Below are 17537 nucleotides of genomic sequence, written 5' to 3'. Positions count from 1 at the left end.
GACTTGCTTTGACCGACAGAACACAGCAGAAGTGACATTTCCAAGTATAGGCTTCAAGAGTCCTTATTCCTCCTCTAATGCACTTAAAATCCTGCCACTGCCACGTGTGCAAGCTTCGACCAGTCTGCTAGAGGCCGAGAGACCAGGTGGAGCAGAGACGAGCCATCCCAGCTAAGGGCCTTCTAGGTCAGCCAGTCCCCGGCTGACCTGGTAGCTGACCACAGATCCAGACTTGTAACTTGCAGAATTGTGAACCAAAACAGTGACTTCAAATTACAGGCATTTCCTTTTGGCGTGGATTGTCACACAGCCAAAGCTTCCTGATACATCACGAGGAGAGACAGTTGCAAAGAGCCGTCATTGACCCGATGTCTCTCAGACTTGGAGCATGCACAGAGATAGGACCTTACTCCTCCATGGAGCCAGAGCCTTGATACTTTCTGCCTCCTGGTCAGTCCTCTTGGGGACTTCCAAAGTTGGGACCACAGATGCCTCTCGCACAGTGAACACCTGTAGCTGCTTCCTGTCTGCAGAAACCATTTGATAAATCACTAGACAGCTGACTAATCTAGCACAGTGTGTAAGATCATGGGTTTTGGAGACAGACAGACAAGTCCAGGATCAGCTCTGATGCTCAATGCCCCCTCTCTCTCTCCTATCCTCATTTTCTTCACCTGCAAAATGGGGAAATCCTCATAGGATTGCTGTGAGGCAGAAATTACCTAATAAGATGAGCTGCTGGCTACAGGCCCAGCACAGAGTAAACATCAGCATGTTAGGTCTCCTCATTGGTGGGCCTCTCACTCATTGCTGGCTCTTACAGCAGGCCACGGAGCATCTTGACTGCTCTCTCGTATTGACAAGGGGAGGACGTGACATGCTCATACTGTAACCAAATGTTAGCAGAAGTAGAGAAATGCGTAGCCCAGGCTTTCCCAACCTCAGCACTAGTGACATTTGGGACTAGATAATTCTTGGTGGTGGTGGTGGTGCCGGGGGCTGTCCTGTGCATTGTAGGATGTTTAGCTCCATCTACCAGGTGCCAGAAGCACCCTCAACCCCAGTTGTGACAGCCAAAAATGTCTCCAGACATTACCAAATGTCCCTCGGGGGACAAAATTGTCTCCAGTTGAAAACCACTGACATAGCTGCCCTCTGATGCCCAAGAAACAGGGCAGGACTTGCTCCACCAAGGAGGGTGGCAGAAGGTGGAGGGAGGCAGCTAAAAATAACGGTTGCCCAATCGAGGGTCATAAATCACTGAAAGGGAGCTCTCACACCCCGAGGATGCCATCTGCTTCCAAGTCGGAGGTGGAGGTGTGAGCGAGCGAGCGGGCCTGGAGGGGAAGGCAGAGCAGGAGGAGAGACGGTAAGAGCGAGGAAGAAGGGGATGAGGTTGGGAGGCAGGGGATTTGGAAGGCCGAGACAAAAGAGATCGTGTCTTGGGTTGGGTCCCCCAGAAGCAGACCCCGAGATGAGGATTTGTGTGTTGGAGCTTTACAGGGAAATGTCTCCAGGAAAAATGGTCAGGGAGCGGGGGAAGGGAAGGTGACCAAGCAGGGCTGTGTTATCACTGAAGTCCCCAGAGGCTCAGTCCCTCAGGGAGGAGCTGCAGACGGTGTAGCGAGTACCCCAGAACTGCCCCCACTGGGAGCAGGGAGCTGCACCCCCGGTCACCGGTGAGGGGTCACGCCCGGGAGGGTGTAAGTTCCCAGGCACTCGGGTTCTCTCCCAGGGAAAGCAGGTCCTGGCTGTCGGGAGTGGACGCACACGGAGAGCTGGGGTGCACAGACATGGAGAATAAATCTCGATGTGCGTGGGACACCCACGGCGTCTGCTACAGACAGTCAGAGAAAGAACTACATTGAATAAATAATAATACGCAGACATAGCTGTCTGTCATTGGACAAAGGGCCGGGTACTGCGCCCACCCCTTAATGTATACAACCTCACCTCATCTCCACAGTAACCCCATGAGGTGGGTGTCATTGTTGTTCCCACTTAAGGGGAAGTGAGTTCCCAGGATTCAAACTGAGCTCTTCATGGCACCAAATTGGAGCCATGACTACTGGGCTACTGGGAAGATGAGGAGAGATATGGATGAATCAGAGGAGGTGGGAGGGATGTCTTAGATGAGGCCAAAGGTGCCGGGCCTCTCTCCCACGGTCCCCTTTGTCCTTTCCTTGCGGCCTTCTATCTCACCCAATTACAGCTGCCTTGAACTTGACTCAGCCAGCCTGGCCCATGACTCAGCCCAGATCAGCCCTTCTACGTATAGGGGCTGGAAGGGGTGCCTGAGTGGTTAGGACTCTCCATACGACCACCCTGGATGCCCTGTTACACCCAGGGGATGCTGGATGAGCATTTGGGGTTGCAGGAAATAGGGTGACTTGTAGGATATGTTGGAACTCTGACATGGAGGGTCCCAAGGCAGGAATCCCAGCCACTGATGCCTCCTGGGGCCAGGCCGGGTGTATACAAATGTGGCCATGGGCTGAGGGTGGGGGGCCAGCTTGAACTGGAGAACCCGTTGCCCTGTCTACTGGGGGCACCCATCGCTGCCCCTCAGCTCTGGCCAATTGTTTCAGTGGGAATGTGGAGGTTCCAGTGTGGCCAGGTTGTCTTTGACAAGAAGCTGGAAATTGGGATTGTTTTTTAAAATGTAAAATCTCCTGAAGTTTAAATCTTGGCAACCAACCTCAAAAAGCCAACCCAACAGGATGTCACACTGCAGTCTAACGGGCACGTGCGCACCTGGGAGCTGCTCAGGCGTGACCACTGGCTTATAAGGCGAGGACAGAACGGCCAGGGAAGTGTCACCAGACACTGACTGTAACCCCCTTCTCGTGTCCTGCCTAAACTCTAACCTTTGTGTTTGACCTGATTGTCCCGTCTCCTTCCAAGGGGCAGGTGTTCCTTCATCCACCACCTTGGGGCCTCGAGCTTACGCGGTTTTAGCTCTGTTCCAGGAAGAAGCTCTGAGCGACATCTGCCCTGGACCCAGTGTCTCTGAAACGGACCAGACCGGCCCAGACCGCAACCAGAAGACTGACGCGGGCACAGATAGAGACTTGTCCTAAAGTAGCCTGCCCTCATTGACATTGTAAATGCCCCTCTTCTGGGAGGGGTGAAGCAGCCGTTTTTAGATCATGCGATGTATGCAGAAGCCTGATTTCAAACCACGCATGTGCAAGCTTATGCCTGCCTCTGCACGCGATGATGAGACTTCCCCTTTGAATATTCATTCTCCGCCCCAAATAATAAAGACTCCCACCTCCCCGTGCCCGGGGTCTGAGCTTTGTGAAATTATTCCCTGTGGTCTCCGTTTTCCTTTGCTGCATGCCGCAAATAAAAATTCTACGTTGTGAAACAACTACTTCTGGTGCAGCTGGATTTAGCTCCCAAGAAGGGACCGACGTTTGGTCCGGACACGGAAGTGGTAAGACCATCACGGTATGACACACTTTCTAGGATCCTAACTTTTTACAAACAATGTCTCTTTTCCTCTTCTCTTCTCCTGTCCTCTGACTACACCTGATGTCCACATGATGAACTTGTCAGCTTGCCCCAAATATACCACCTCCGTGCCTTTGCACATGCTATTCCCCCTGTCTGGAAGGCCCTCCCTCACCTCTTCCGCTCGGGCTCAGCTCCTACTCATTCTAAGCGAGGAAACTCCACGGCTGATTTCTCTAGACCCACACAAGGCAGCGTCAGGCCAGCCCCCATGCCCTCTCACACAGAACAGAACTAGCTTTATTGGAATCTGCTGCTTTCTTGATTTCTACGCCTCTGTTTTCCCCAGGCTTAACTCCAGGAGGGCAGGAAGTGGATATTTCTTAGGCCATACAGAGCCTGCCAGTACAGTAGGTGTACACCCAAAGTGTGTGGAACGGACGAGTGAGTGAATGAGACCGCACGCCCCCCCGGGTGTGGCTGGACGGCCTAGGGGCTAACCACATGTTAGCAAGGCCAAGGTAAGGGTTCATTCCTACGTTACCTGGTTGGGGACCCTCGCTGCGGCAGCTAAAACCCCAGGCAAGCCCCCTGTTAGCGGCTGGCACTAAAAATCGAGCCAGCCGGCCCAAATCCCTCCCTTGGGAACTGGAGCCCCAAGACACTCAGAACCAGTCCTGAGTGAGAGACACGTAGGAGATGGGACGAGGAGGCCGTCAGAGGCGCCTGAGACGTGGAGATGCTGAGAAGACAGGCAGATGTTGCACAAATGTTAGTCACTATTTCAACCCTTGGTGCATCCCACACGTCACCCGCAGTTGGGAGCCTCTGCTTTGTGTAACTCTGAAGTGTGCAAGCACCGGGCAGGTAGGGGGTGTGCTCAGGGCAGCTCTCTGCACACAGTAGGCACTCTCTGCCCAATTCTTGCTCAACAAAGCCGCTGGTGGGGATTTGATGGCTGACAGCATCTAAGAGCATCTCACCCAGGGCCTGGCACACAGCAGGCGCTCAATAAATGTACATTGCATGAATGGAGGGAATGGATGAATGAAGGACTGTTGCTGCCTCCCCGGGTGAAACAAGCCATCTCATGCTTCCGAAGCCACATCTTTTGTCTGCTTAGAAAATGGCTCAGAACTTCATTCAGGTGCCACCTCTTCCAAGAAGACTTCCTTGATCTCCCCTACTCCTCCAGACTGAATTAATTATTCCTTTCTCTATAAGACCTTGTACTTGGGCATATTTCTAATCACCCATTCATCACTCATATTTTTATGCCAATCTTTGCTCCCCACTATGCTGGGGGCTCCTTGAACACCGGCACCTTGATTTAATTATTTCCATATCTCCTAGTGCCTAGTACTGTGTTAGGCACATTGTAGGTGCTAAACCAGTGGACATACGTGAGAGGTCATCCTGGCAGCTTCCTCTCCTACTTCTCTGTGCCTCAATTTCCTCATCTGCAAGTGGGGGATATTGAGAAAGACTTCTTGGAACTGTTGTGGGCACTTATGGTGGGTGGTCTCTACGATCACCCCAGTGGTTCCCACCACCTGGTATTCACACCCTCGTGTAACCACTCTCCTTGAGTGTTGGCAAGATCTGCGAGTTGCTTTCAGCCAATAGAGCACAGCAAAGGTGACGGGACGCCACCTCTGTGATTTGCTTACAAAAAAGATTGTGACTTCCATCTTGCTAGCTGACTCTCTCTATTGCCTTCATAGCTTATATGCTTTGATGAAGCAAACAGCTGTTCCGGAAAAGCCCACATGGCAAGGAATTGAGGCCTCAGTCCACCAACCCTCAAGGAACTCACTTGCGCCAACAAACACAGGAGCCTGGAAACAGACCCTTCCCCAGTCAAGCCTTCAGATGAGACCCCAGCCCCAGCCGACATGCTGATTGCAGCCTCGTGACAGACACTGAAGCAGAGGAACCAGCTGAAATGTGCTTGGATTCCTGACCCACAGAAGCTGAGCAATCATAGTTGGTGTGGTTTTAAGCCACTAAGTTTTTGGTGATTTGTCTATGCAGCAAAAGATAACTTATATAATAGATTTATATGTATATATATATAAATCTCTTGTACATACAGTCCTGATGCCCTCCATTAATAGAAGCCATTGTTTCTAACATTATTACTTTGAGTGGGAAGGAGAAAGCCACAGGTTGCCCTTCTCAACCCCTGTGTACTTTTTCTCTCCTGATGACAAGGCCTCCTGATCATTTTGCTTTTCTGCATTTTCCAATTTGTCTACAAGGAACATAGGTGCATGCAACTTTTCAAAACTACATTGACGATATCGGAAGTAAAGAAAGTCTGGCTGAACTGACTTTGGGAGCTAAAGTCCCAATGCCCGAGTATCTGAGGGGCCTTCCGTCTCTGCTTCTGCCTACCCACTTCTCCATCATCAGTCCTCCTACCTAGGGCTCCTGCCTCCTCCGGCCATTTCCTGCTGTTGCTTCCTCCTGGATCCCTATTCTTGCCCTTCCTCTTCCGGTTCATGCTGACTCATCCTTGAGGTTCCAGGTTAGAGCTGCCTCCTCCAGGAAGTACCCCTGGCTTCCCCAGGTTGACAAGATGCTTCTTCCATGCTCCCACAGCGCCCTGCCTCATCCCAGCACATCTCCCAGTTCCCCCCACCAGAAACCCCACGTGTCTCCCCAATGATCTGCCCACAGGCCTTGCTCTGCAGGGAGCGGGAGCCCCAAACCCAGAGGCCTGACTTTACCTCTGAATTTGGTCATTCATACGGTCAGCCAGATACAGAGATAACGTCCCAAGCAGATGACAATCAGCAAACAACTTTTAGCATCTGCCCTGGTGCCAGGCTGTGCTGCCTGTGGTGCGCTGTGAATTAATATTTAAAACGAATCCTTTCATTTTCTTATGACCCATCTACTTATATTGCCCTATTGTGGGTAAGTATTAAATGGAGCTTCACTAGTTCATTGCAAGCATTAAAAATATACGAGTGCGTGTTTTAAACTCTGTTTTGCAATGTCTTCATTTTTTTCCAATACCGGGAGCCTCAGGAAATGAGGGTGGTCTGAATCTCTCTTAAATGCTCAGACGCCCTGTTCCTGGCTCCCGCTGTGGCTGCCGCCAGGAACGCCTTACTCATTCCTCTCTGCCCGTTCACACCGGCCCTGACCCCTCCAGTGCCCACCGTAGGCGATTTCTGTAACCAAATCCAGACCCTGCTCAGGACCGTCGGGGGAAGGTGGGTGGTACCAGGGCGGGGCCTCAGCCCAGAGCCACCCGGAGTCTTGGCAGATGGCCCCTCCCTACCAAGCCTGTACCTGCTGTGGCTGCGGAGGAGGCTGCTGAGACCCTTGGAGGCTCCTCCTCCTCCTGCTTGTGTGCCTGGCAGATCCTGAGGGCACCTCTCTCCTTGTTCTCCCAGAGACCTGGCCTCCTTGGGCTCCTGGCAGCTTGGCACTGAGCAGGTCTGACCCCTGGCCTCAAGGAGCCCTCCCCACAGGGCTCCAGCCGTGAGAATCAGCCCAGGTGTGTCCCTGAGGCCCTGTCACCCTGGCCCAGCGGTCCCATGATCCTAGGGCTGCACATGAGGCTTCGGGGCTGCAGCTGAGGGTGAGGGGGGGCAGGGGGAGCTGAGTCACGGCTCCCTCAGCCAGGGCAGCACCCTCTGGCTTGTCCGCCATCAGAACAGGGAGCTTGTTAAACACGTCCCACGTGGTTAACTCTAAGGGGGTTCGTATTTTTAACAGGGGCACCGGTGATTCGCACGATGGGCAAGTTGGGGCGAGAGTGAAGGAGAGTTCTGGAAAGGGGCCGCTAGGGGAGTGGGACCCTGGGGTCCAGCCAGGCTGTTAGCAGGACGGACTGAGAAATGGGAGGAGAGGCGGGAACCCCAGCAGATGGATGGCCAGCCAGACAGCTAGGCAGGCAGCAGCCTGGTTGTCTCCTCAAGTCTTCGCCCAATCTGTGATGATAGACTTGTCTGTCTGTTTACTTGTGATTGCTGTCTCCCCCTCCTCCATCCCGGAATGTCAGCCCCAGGAGGCCAGGGACTGCGTCTGCCCTGTTCATAGTGATTTCCCTGGCCTAGCACAGAACCTGGTATGTAGTAGGTGTTCAATAAACATTTGTGGCCTAAATGAATGAATGAAATGGGTGCACGAGAGGAGGGACAGGCAGACAGGGAGATAGAAAGGCAGTGGATGGATGGACAGACAGACAGAGGGTTGGAGAGGCTAATGGACAGGTGGATGGACGGGCAACAGGGTCTGCGCTGCAGGCAGGCTCCTGATCAGTCCCCTGTCCTCTCTCTCCTCCCTGGGACACCCCCAGAGCCTTAAAGCTGCTCCCCCGCACCCCCACCAACCTGGCCCGAGGCCCTCCCACCTCCCCAGCAGCCTGACTTCTCCCCATGTCCACCCCTAGACAAAGAAAATCTACTCAGAGAGGAAAGCCGCCTCCTGGTCATGCGAGAGAGTTCCACAGGCCGGGCTGAGGGCTGGGCTGTCAGCAGGGTAGGCCCTAGAGGGACCACCTCCCCCGCTTCCAGCCTCAAAATGAGGGGGGGGGGGGGCGGTGCTGGGTCAGGATTTTTTAAAAAGTACAAAGAATAAAATAACACCCTGCATACTCCCACCACCCAGCACTGACCTTGGTTAGCATTTTGGCGTTCCAGCCTTTTTTCTAGACATACGCTTTTTTAAAAAAATAGATTTTATACCTGAGAGCAGTTTTAGGTTCACAGCAAAATTGAACGGAAAGTACAGGTTCCCACATGTCTCCTGCCCCCCCCAGCACGCACAGCCTCTCCTGCCATCAGTGTCCCGCCCCAGAGGGTCCATTTGTTCAATGGACAAACCTATGCTGACACGTCAGTGTGGTTTGATGAGTGGTGCTAGGTTTGCACCCAGGATCCAAACCTGCGAACCCCGGGCCACCAAAGTGGAGCACACGAACTTAACCACTACACCAGCAGGCCAGCCCCTAGGTAGATACTTTTAAAAATTATGTTATTAATATATGAGTAGGTTGTCCTTCTAAAAACATGGCTGACATTTATTGAGTGCCTACTATGTACCAGGAGGTGTTTCTACGTATTTTATACAAGTTAGCTCACGTCCTGCTCTCAGTCCTCTGACACGGCGTTATTAGCTCCATATCACAGACCGGGAAAGGGAGACTGGGAGAAAGAAAGTCACTTGCTCAGTAACACAAACTTGGAGCCGGGATTTGAGCCCAGGAGTCTCACTTCAGAGCCCATACTCTTAGCCACTGTGCTGGAACAAATTAGAATGTTATAGGTGAACCTAAAGTCCCTTTGATGCCTAGCCCCGACCCTGGTCCCTACCAGGCTTTCCTAGCAATGTGGTACCAGGGGTGGGGCCGAGGGGCTGGCCCATCCTGAAGGCAGGCAATAATGAGCTGAGCTGTCTGTAGAAAAGTTGCCAATGATAATAAAACCAACTAAAGCCCGTCTGCTTTTTGTTATCACCTTGCAGTACCTGTTCTAACCAAATTCAGTGATCAAATACTTCTCCCTGAGAAAGTATTTTGTTTGTCTAAATTCTAAACCATGGCTGCCTTACTAAGTTTTAATAATAAGCTCCAAATTAGCCCATTTTTATTCCCTCTTCTTTAATGAACATAGTGTTCTGCTGGAAGCTAATTCAGAGAATGCCCATTTGCACACCGGGCCCTGACACAGGCAGACTCGGCTATACGCGATTGTTTTGAAAGTTCAAAAGTTCATCACAGTTGAGAATTATTCAGTCGTTTTGGGATCAGTTTTGCCTCTAACCTCTGGGATAATACAGATTGCTAAGTTTAAACGGTAGATTCAAAATAAACAGTCACGATAAATACAAAGAAGTGGTACTTGAGTGACTTCCCTTTTTATTCGCTACCACTTGGAGTGGTACTTAAAATTAACCGGTGTTTAAAATTTAAGAGTAAAACAGTGCAAATTGCTAGATATAATATTTTTTTGTTTTTTGTTCAGTGCAAGTTTTTAGTTCCTTCACGATCTATTTTGCTGAATTTGAATATATCTTTAAGATTGAAATTTATTCTTTAAAAACTTTGGTTTTAAAACCGAGAACAAACCATGAAAATGATACTTATTGTTACAGAATTATTCCTAAAAATCAAATGATCCGTTTTAGGAATCAAATACCCTCTGATCTTAGTCCTCCCCGAAGGTGCTCAATGCTGTGGGTCTTGTGTGTATCTTTTCAACCTTGCTTTATACTGATACATATAAACATACGTATTGATAGAGTGTATATAGCGTTATTTTGTATATGTACAAATGTTTAAATATACATGAATATTATCAACTTTTGCACTTTGTTCTAGAACTTTCTTTTCTCTCTCCAGAGGATGTGTTTGAGACCTCATCATGTGAGTTCTTATAGACTAGCTCTCTCTTTTAAATCGACGTGTCCCTGGCTGGAGTTTCTGTGGACGTGGCAGGGTCACCGGCGGGCAGCATGTTCAGTTTAACAGACCCCGTCAGGGGCCCTCCTGAAGGCTGGCCCGGCATGCAGCTTCTGACAATCTGGGGTTATTTTCGCCCTTGTCCTTTCCCCAGACGGCCCAGGGCCAGGCGAGGCCTGGATGCCTTCTCATCTCAGGTGGCACCTCCTGCGTGGATCCCGTGACCCTGTGGCTGTCACAAACCTGCACCACGAGCCTTGTGATCTGGGCTATTTAGGTAACCTCGCCGACCCCAACACACACACACACACGCGCGCATGCATACACACCGGCCCGTGGTCTCCCCATGCCAACCAGAGATTTCCAGGCCCGATCGTGTTCCTCTGCTTGGTGCTCCCGGCCAGCAGGCGGGCTGGGGATCCCAGGGGCTGTTCTATCCCCTGTTTCTGTCCAGAGCTTTTCCTCTTCCCCCGAACATTCCTCTGGCCGTCGCCCATGCCTGCGAGGTGCACCAGGCCTGGGGGCCTCCTCTCTTCCTTTTACATACATGTCTGCCTCCCCACCTAGCCTGTAATATCCTCAGAGTAGGGAGAGCATCTTGCTGGCCAGGTTCCCAGAGCTCGGCACAAAGTAGCTGCTGGGTCACTGGAGAATTGAACAACCGATAAATGAAATAACTGCAGCTACTCCACGCTGGGTTCTTCTCTGTTGGCACCACTCTTTATGTGCGTTTTCCCATTCAATCCACATGGCTATGTGAGTAGAAGCTGTTATTTTCCTTGCGAGGTAGGTGATTAGCCTTGTTTTATGGTCAGGAGGACCAAGGTTCAGAGAGCTTAAGCATGTTTCCCAAGGCCACACAGCAAGTTCCTCCATGGCCAGGATTTGAACTGGGGTGTGTGCCTGACTCCACTGGTGACACATTCTACCTCTGCCATCTGACTAGGTCAAGTTTGAGAGTTCATAGGTGAGACAGGTGGCATTTTTACCCTCAACTCCTTAGCCATTATTGGAAAGCCTTGAGTCACCACCGTCTCTCATCAGCATTACTGTGGATGCCTCCTAACTGGTCCCTTGGCTGCTCTTCACTCCCATCCAGCCCGTGGGATCTTTCTAAAGTATAAATCTGAATTGATCTCCCCTCTTCCCTTGCTCAAATCCTTTCCTTGGCGCCCCATTGCCCCAACTCCTTAAGATGTCTGACAGGCCCCACCTTGACCCAGATCTGCCTTTGTCTCCAGGCGCATCTCTCCTCACCCACCCCCTCCAGCTTCCATGTCCCAGCCATGCCTGGCTGCCTGCAGTTCTGCTGCTGCATCTCCCTCTTCCTCGCCCCAGGGACTTTGCACATCCTGCTGTTGCCACCTGTACCTCAGATAGAGCACCAATCACACTAGATTGTAATATCCCACTGTAGTTTGGAGCTGTCTGAAAGCTGGACTGAGATATTTATCATCATGACTCCTGGCACATAGTAGGTGTTCGATTAACATTTGGTGAATGGGTAAAAAATTAAACTCCTGAGCATGGGGCCAGGTGGGTAGAGACTGGGTGAGTGAATCTGGGGGGCTCAGTTCAACCCCCTCGACCCCCCCAACTCCTAGGAATGCCACTCTAAGCCTTTGCTCTCAGGGTCCCAGTGACCCTGGACCAAACCCCTCCTCCCTCCTCCTTTTCCCAGCTCCCAGCCTCCAGCCTGTTACTGCATCTCCCTGCCCCACCAATGCTGCTGCGTCTTTCACTGAAGAAGGGTCTGGCCCTTGTCATCAGGCTGCAGCTCCCAGCCGACATCGCCTGACTCTCTGCCCAGGGACAGAGCTTGTCTCAGCCAATAGCAGCTGCAGAGGAGAAGCAAAGCTTTACTGGCTGCTGAGGTGGTCCAGGCTTTGAGGCTGGACCCTACCCCATGGACACTGTCATTTCTTCTGTGCCTGGTGGAAGGACCTCACTCTGGAGCCACCCTGGATCAGCCCTGGAATGGGAGCAAAAGCCAGTGTTTTACTTGTCTGATGCCAGGGGAAAGAGCTTCTTGCCCACAAGATGGACAGGGAGAGGGCCAGGCAGGGGACAAGTGTCAGGTTCTAGACCAGTCTCATTCGATCTTCAAAACAGCCCTGTGAGATAAGCAGTCTTGGTCTCATGTTCTAGATGAAGAATCAGAGGCTCAGGAAGCTGTAGATGACTTCCAGTTGAGAGGCAGAAACCCCGTTTAAGAAAATTCCTTAAAAACAGGAGTCGGGCAGGGGCTGGCCTGGTGGTGCAGTGGTTAAGTTCACGTGCTCTGCTTTGGTGGCCCAGGATTCGCTGGCTCAGATCCCAGGTGTGGACCTAGCACGGATCATCAAAGCATGCTGTGGCAGTGTCCCACATATAAAGTAAAGGAAGATGGGCATGGATGTTAGCTCAGGGCCAATCTTCCTCAAAAAAAAAAAAACAACCCAAACGAGTGGAGACAGGTGCTCGAGATCAAGGCTTCTCAAACTCTGATGAACACATGGGTCACCTGGGGCTCTTCCTGAAATGCAGAGTCTGAATCAGCAAGTCTGAGGCAGGGCCTGAGAATCTGCATTCCCTATTTATTTTTATTGAGATACAATTGACATAGAACATTGTGTAAGTTTAAGGTGTACAGCGTGTGAATTTGATACATTTATATATTGCAACATGATTCCCACCCGTAAGTCAGCTGACATCTCTATCATGTCACATAATTTCCATTTCTCTTTTGCGGTGGGAACAATTAAGACTTAGTCTCTTAGCAATTTTGAAGTTTATGATACAGTATTGTTGACTATAATCATTAGATGCTGCGTTTCTAACCAACTCCCAGGTGACCACACTCCAGGCAAGGAAGGTACTAGATCAGTGTTTTTCAAATGTATCAACAAAACCTCTTTTTCCAAACGCACTCTTATGCCCTTAAGTTCTGGTAGCAACGCCGATTATTCGGACCTTAAGATCCCCGATAAGCTTGTTTAAAAGTCTGTGTAACGAAAAGCAACTCCCTAAAACCAACACATATTTACTGAGAACTTACTCTGTGCCAAATCCTACGGGGTTGTCTGTGTCCATCACATCTGTACCGGTTTCCTGGGGCTGCCGTAATAAATTACCTCAAACTTGGTGGCCTAAAACGGCCGCAATTTATTCTCTCACAGTCCTGGAAGCCAGAAGGCCCATATTAAGATATCAGCAGAGCCACACCTCCTTGGAAGCTTCTAGAGGAGAATTCGTTTCTTGCCTCTGCCTCAGTTTCTCCTTTTTTTAAGAACATATTTATTTTATTTTATTATTTTTTCTTTTTAAAAACTTTATTTTGAGATAACTATAGATAATACAGGAATTTGTAAAACAATAATACAGGGGCGTCCTGAGTATCCTTCATCCTTCTGGTGTTGGCTGGCCATCCTTGGTGTCCTCGGCTTGTATTTCCCGCCCTTCCATTTCGCGCCCCTCCTTCGCTGTGTCCCCAACCTCCCTCTCCTTTCTCTTATAAGGATACTGGTCATTGGATTCAAGGACTACGCAATCCAGGATGACGTCATCATGAAATCTTTAACTTAACCACGTCCACAAAGACCCTATTCCAAATGAGCTCATAGTCATGGGTACCAGGGATTACGACTTGGCCGTATCTTTTTGGGGGACATTGTTCAACCCTCAGCAAGAGGTGAGGATAGGAAAGAGAATTGAAAGCATCCAATTTGATACTGAACGCTGTTGATTGACTACTGCAGGGGGATGGCTGGAGGTGCCCACATCAACCGGCACCTTCTCCAGGAGCCCCCACAATGGGTCCAGCTCACGTCAACCTCTCCTCTCTCTTCCCGAATCCTCAGTACTGATTACATTGTCTCATTCTCCAGCTGTTTCCTGTGAAATCTAATATCACTGGCTGGACTGCGGGCTTCCACAGTACAGAGGCTGTGGCCTTGCAATGACTCGGTTTCCCACCCAGAACTTCTCTTGGTCCAGGACCAGGAGAGCTAGATTGACCCCTGTGGGTCCAGCCACGTGCTGAGAAGGCAGCGCTGGGAACAGGGCTTGGGGCTGGGGTGGGGCGTCAGGGACACAGCATTTCCGCCCACCCGGGGAGCGTTGAAGGTGTGCACACCTCCAAGGTCAGCGATTAGGATGCGGCGAGACTGACCAGCTGAGAGACGGCTGCTCAGAGCTCCCCACAGACCTGGGCAAAAAGCTTCTTCATCTTTTGGCACTTGGCTGGGGGCTGCTGGCTACTTTTAGCAGGTAAAGACCCCAGGGAAGCGCCCCTTGCCTGTCTGTCTTTACTGGTTCTTTATTTTTTCATGCCCCTTGTTAGCTAATAATCCATCCTTTCAACGCACCAGGCACTGGGATAGGTTTGTCACCCATCACAGGCTCAGAAAGCTGGCCGGCAGCTCCAGGGCCCATCTTAGGCACAGTGTCTCCTGAATCCCAGAGAGTTCTCTCCTCAGAGCTTTCTGGCACAAGTCCCTTTAAAAACAGTCCTGGGGACACCCCTTCCCCTGAGAACCCTGCTTCACCTGCCTTTGGGGGTATGCCAGCTGTTGCCTTCTTTCCAGCACAGGAAAGCTTCACGGCGAAGTCAAGCTCACCCTCCCTGACATCACTTTGGGGGCAACTTTGGTCCAAGCTCCTCGCAAACTGTGTTGGGGCTTGTGGGTCATGAGGGGCTGAGAGCCCAGGGCACAAACATTTGTCCTCTGGACTCTGCCAAAGTTCTCTGCAGAGATGAGAGAGGCAGGGGGCTGAGCCCCGGGTTACGCCTCCCCCCAACTGCCTTCAGGGTGTGTGGGAGGAGGGACCCTCTTCCACAGGGCAGCCCTTCAGAACTCTGAATGTTCTTACATCTTTCCTGACAGGTGATACCGCTTCCCCTTGTCCACCCATCCCTGGGCACTCAGTTTTCTAGTTGGTGGAAGTGTCCTCTTTCCTATAAAAGAACCATCCTCAGAATGCCCAAGGACCTCACTCTTCATTTATCTGAAGAAGGGAGGAGACAGAGGGGGAGGAGGAGGAGGAGGAGGAAAGGGGGGAGGGGGAGGAGGAGGAGGAGGAAGGGGGGAGGGGGGCAGGGAGAAGCAGGGAGAACCGTAGCCGAGCTCTGGTGACAGGCCTTGTGTCCTTTACTCTCAGGTTCCATACATTCATGAGCACATTCTCTCTCCCCTCTCTTTTGTCATCCTTCCCCTTATCTACTTATCTGTTGACTGCTTATAGAAGGGATGACAGGTTCCAAGCCATTCTTGCACATTCCTATGTCACCATGAAGTCCCTTCTTGTTACGGGTTGAATTGCGCTTCCCCCAACCTCCAAATCGTATATTGAAGTCCTGACCCCAGGACCTTAGAAGGTGACCTTATTTGGAAATAGGGTGATTGTAGACGTACTTAGTTAAGAGGAGCTCATACTGAAGTCGAGGGGGTGGGGGGGTTCAACAGGACGGGTGTCCTTATGGAAAGAACACCATAGGAAGAGATGGACCCGCATAGAGGGAAGGTGATGCTACGGCGGAGAGTGCCACTTACAAGTCAAGGAACACCCGAGGCAACCAGAGCTCAGAGAGAGGCAAGTCACAGATTCTCTGCCACAGCAGAAGGAGCCATCCTGCCGGCACCTTGATCTTGAGCTTCCAGCCTCCAGAACTGTGAGCCGATAACCTTCTCTTATTTAAGTTGTCCAGTTTGTGGGAGTTTGCTATGGCAGCCCCAGCTAACACCTCTCTCATTCAACACAGTCAATACCCCATAGCCCAACTGCAAAGTGGATTGCTACTGCCCCTCGCATTTCGGAAGGGTGCCCAGCGATGTCAAGAATGTGCGTGGTATCCCTCAGCACTTCCGGGCCCAAGCAGCGGTGGAACTTGGAACATTCCCAGGCTCCCTCCTCTCTCCTTTCTGCTCTGCTGCATCTCCCACAGTCCATGGGTGGAGACGACAGAGGGGACAAGGTGTCCCCTGGCAAGGGCTCTAATTGGCATGAGCTGGTCGTTCAGGCGAACTCCCTGTGGATAGCGGCCAAGACCCCAGGAGGGCCAGGGACTGAAGCCACCCACTTCAGTGGATCTCGCCACCCTGTGTGTGGGAGGACATCGCCATTAGGCTGTCAGCCTGGTGCTTCTCTGCCTATCAAAGTCATGGTGGAGAAAAACCCACTACCGCATCCCTTCTAGGAGGCAAAGTCATTGGGCAACCAATTTCCAATGACTGCATGGCCCACTGGCTTCTCCTATTATTAGACAGTCTCAGAATTCTAGGAATGAGACTGACCATCCGATTAAAGGAGGCCCATGTGGTATCATTAGCGGGTGTCGTCCCACTGTTCTCTGCTGCTGTGAGGAGAGCAGCCCACGTCACCGGCCAGGAGGATGGGCTCCAACAGGTTAGCTTATCGCACAGCCACACAGCAAGTCCCAGGGCTGGGAGCAGGGCAGGCCTCGGTCACGGTCCTTAGGTCCCCCTCCGACCTCTTACTGAGGGGTCCCACTGCGTCTACTCTGCTTCTGCTGTAGGCCCGCGAACTCTAGTCCAGCAAAGACACCATCTTACTACATTTTTCTTTGGGTGTCAGTGACAACTGGCCCCAAGTCACATTAATCCCTTCCCCTTAGGAACATGACTATTATAGTTAAATAGACCCAGGTTCGAATCCTGGCTCTGCCACTTTCTAAATGATCCTGGGTGAGTAACCTCCCTTCTCTGAGCCTCACTGTCTTCATCTGTAAAAGGGGGATTTTAGGTGGGGTTGCTCTGTTTGTTCAAAAAATGCCACTGCATCTAAGAGGCTCCACGCAATGCTCAGAACATGGGGAATGTCCCAACAATGGCGGTGGCGGTCGCTTTTATCAATTCACAGATGTTTAGTGCATTTTCTTGCTTGTCCATAGAGACGTTCAAACCGAATCATCTATGGTCCCTTGGGTTTCCAAAAGCTGAGATCACTAAATGCTAATGTGAGCAAATGCAGGACTTACGCCATCCTCCTAAGACCCCAGTGGTGTGCAGACCTCCTGAGCTGGCACACGCAATTCAGGGTGTATGCGCATCTTCCTTCAGAGAGAGGTTCCAGCTGTTGTCAGATTCCCTAAGGGGTTCCATGTCTACTACACAGGGATTGCCTCTGAGAATGGTCTGAGCAGGTCGCTTGTGCCCGAGAGCCAGAAGAAGGGACACCCCCCCCATTTACTGAGCCGTATGTGCCAGGCTGACATACACTGTCCCTATACTAACAATCGGGCCATGTAGGCATCATGACTCTCATTTTCTGGATGAGAAAACGGAGGCTCAGAGAGCTCAAACTGGGAGGCAGACACTAGGTAGTCACGTGCCTGTCCCAGGGCAAGCACAGACCCGGGATGCCAGCTCAGGCCTATCTCATCCCAAGCTGGGTCCCATCCTGGGCACTGTGCTGCCTCTGGGAAACCGAGTGATGGGACCTGCCTGGAAAATGCTCTCCCTGCCCTTGGTCAGTCTCAGCTCAAGGTCCACACCGCAGAGCTCGCCAGGCACTGAGGCATCAGAAACCACGGGACGACCCCTCTCCATTTCTGTGCACAATGACCCTCACATCCACGGAGAACCCACTTCGCTGGGTAAGGTCTCCACCTGTCCTCCAGGAAGGGTTCATCCCTCTCTCCACTGTGTTCCCCTGGTAGCTGGCT

The 17537-nt window shown here is 51.4% G+C and overlaps 1 protein-coding gene and 1 long non-coding RNA gene across 4 annotated transcripts in view; one reads left to right on the top strand and one right to left on the bottom strand.

Moving 5' to 3' along the window:
• NOS1 (nitric oxide synthase 1) overlaps window positions 1-17537 on the bottom strand; it is a 175289-nt gene that overhangs the window by 143870 nt on the left and 13882 nt on the right. The gene's annotated exons all lie outside the window — the stretch shown is intronic.
• Window positions 1260-6445, top strand: LOC103547949 (uncharacterized). Of its 2 annotated transcripts, none has more exons than XR_544130.2 (4): window positions 1260-1369; window positions 2970-3439; window positions 3806-3977; window positions 5181-6445. It is a non-coding gene; the product is annotated as an uncharacterized lncRNA (long non-coding RNA). The 2 variants fall into 2 exon arrangements; XR_544131.2 differs by having other exon boundaries at window positions 1261-1369; window positions 2970-3453.

Source organism: Equus przewalskii, chromosome 7 (genome assembly GCF_037783145.1).
Source record: "Equus przewalskii isolate Varuska chromosome 7, EquPr2, whole genome shotgun sequence".
NCBI lineage: Eukaryota > Metazoa > Chordata > Mammalia > Perissodactyla > Equidae > Equus > Equus przewalskii.
This window is presented reverse-complemented; position numbering and strand designations above follow the sequence as displayed.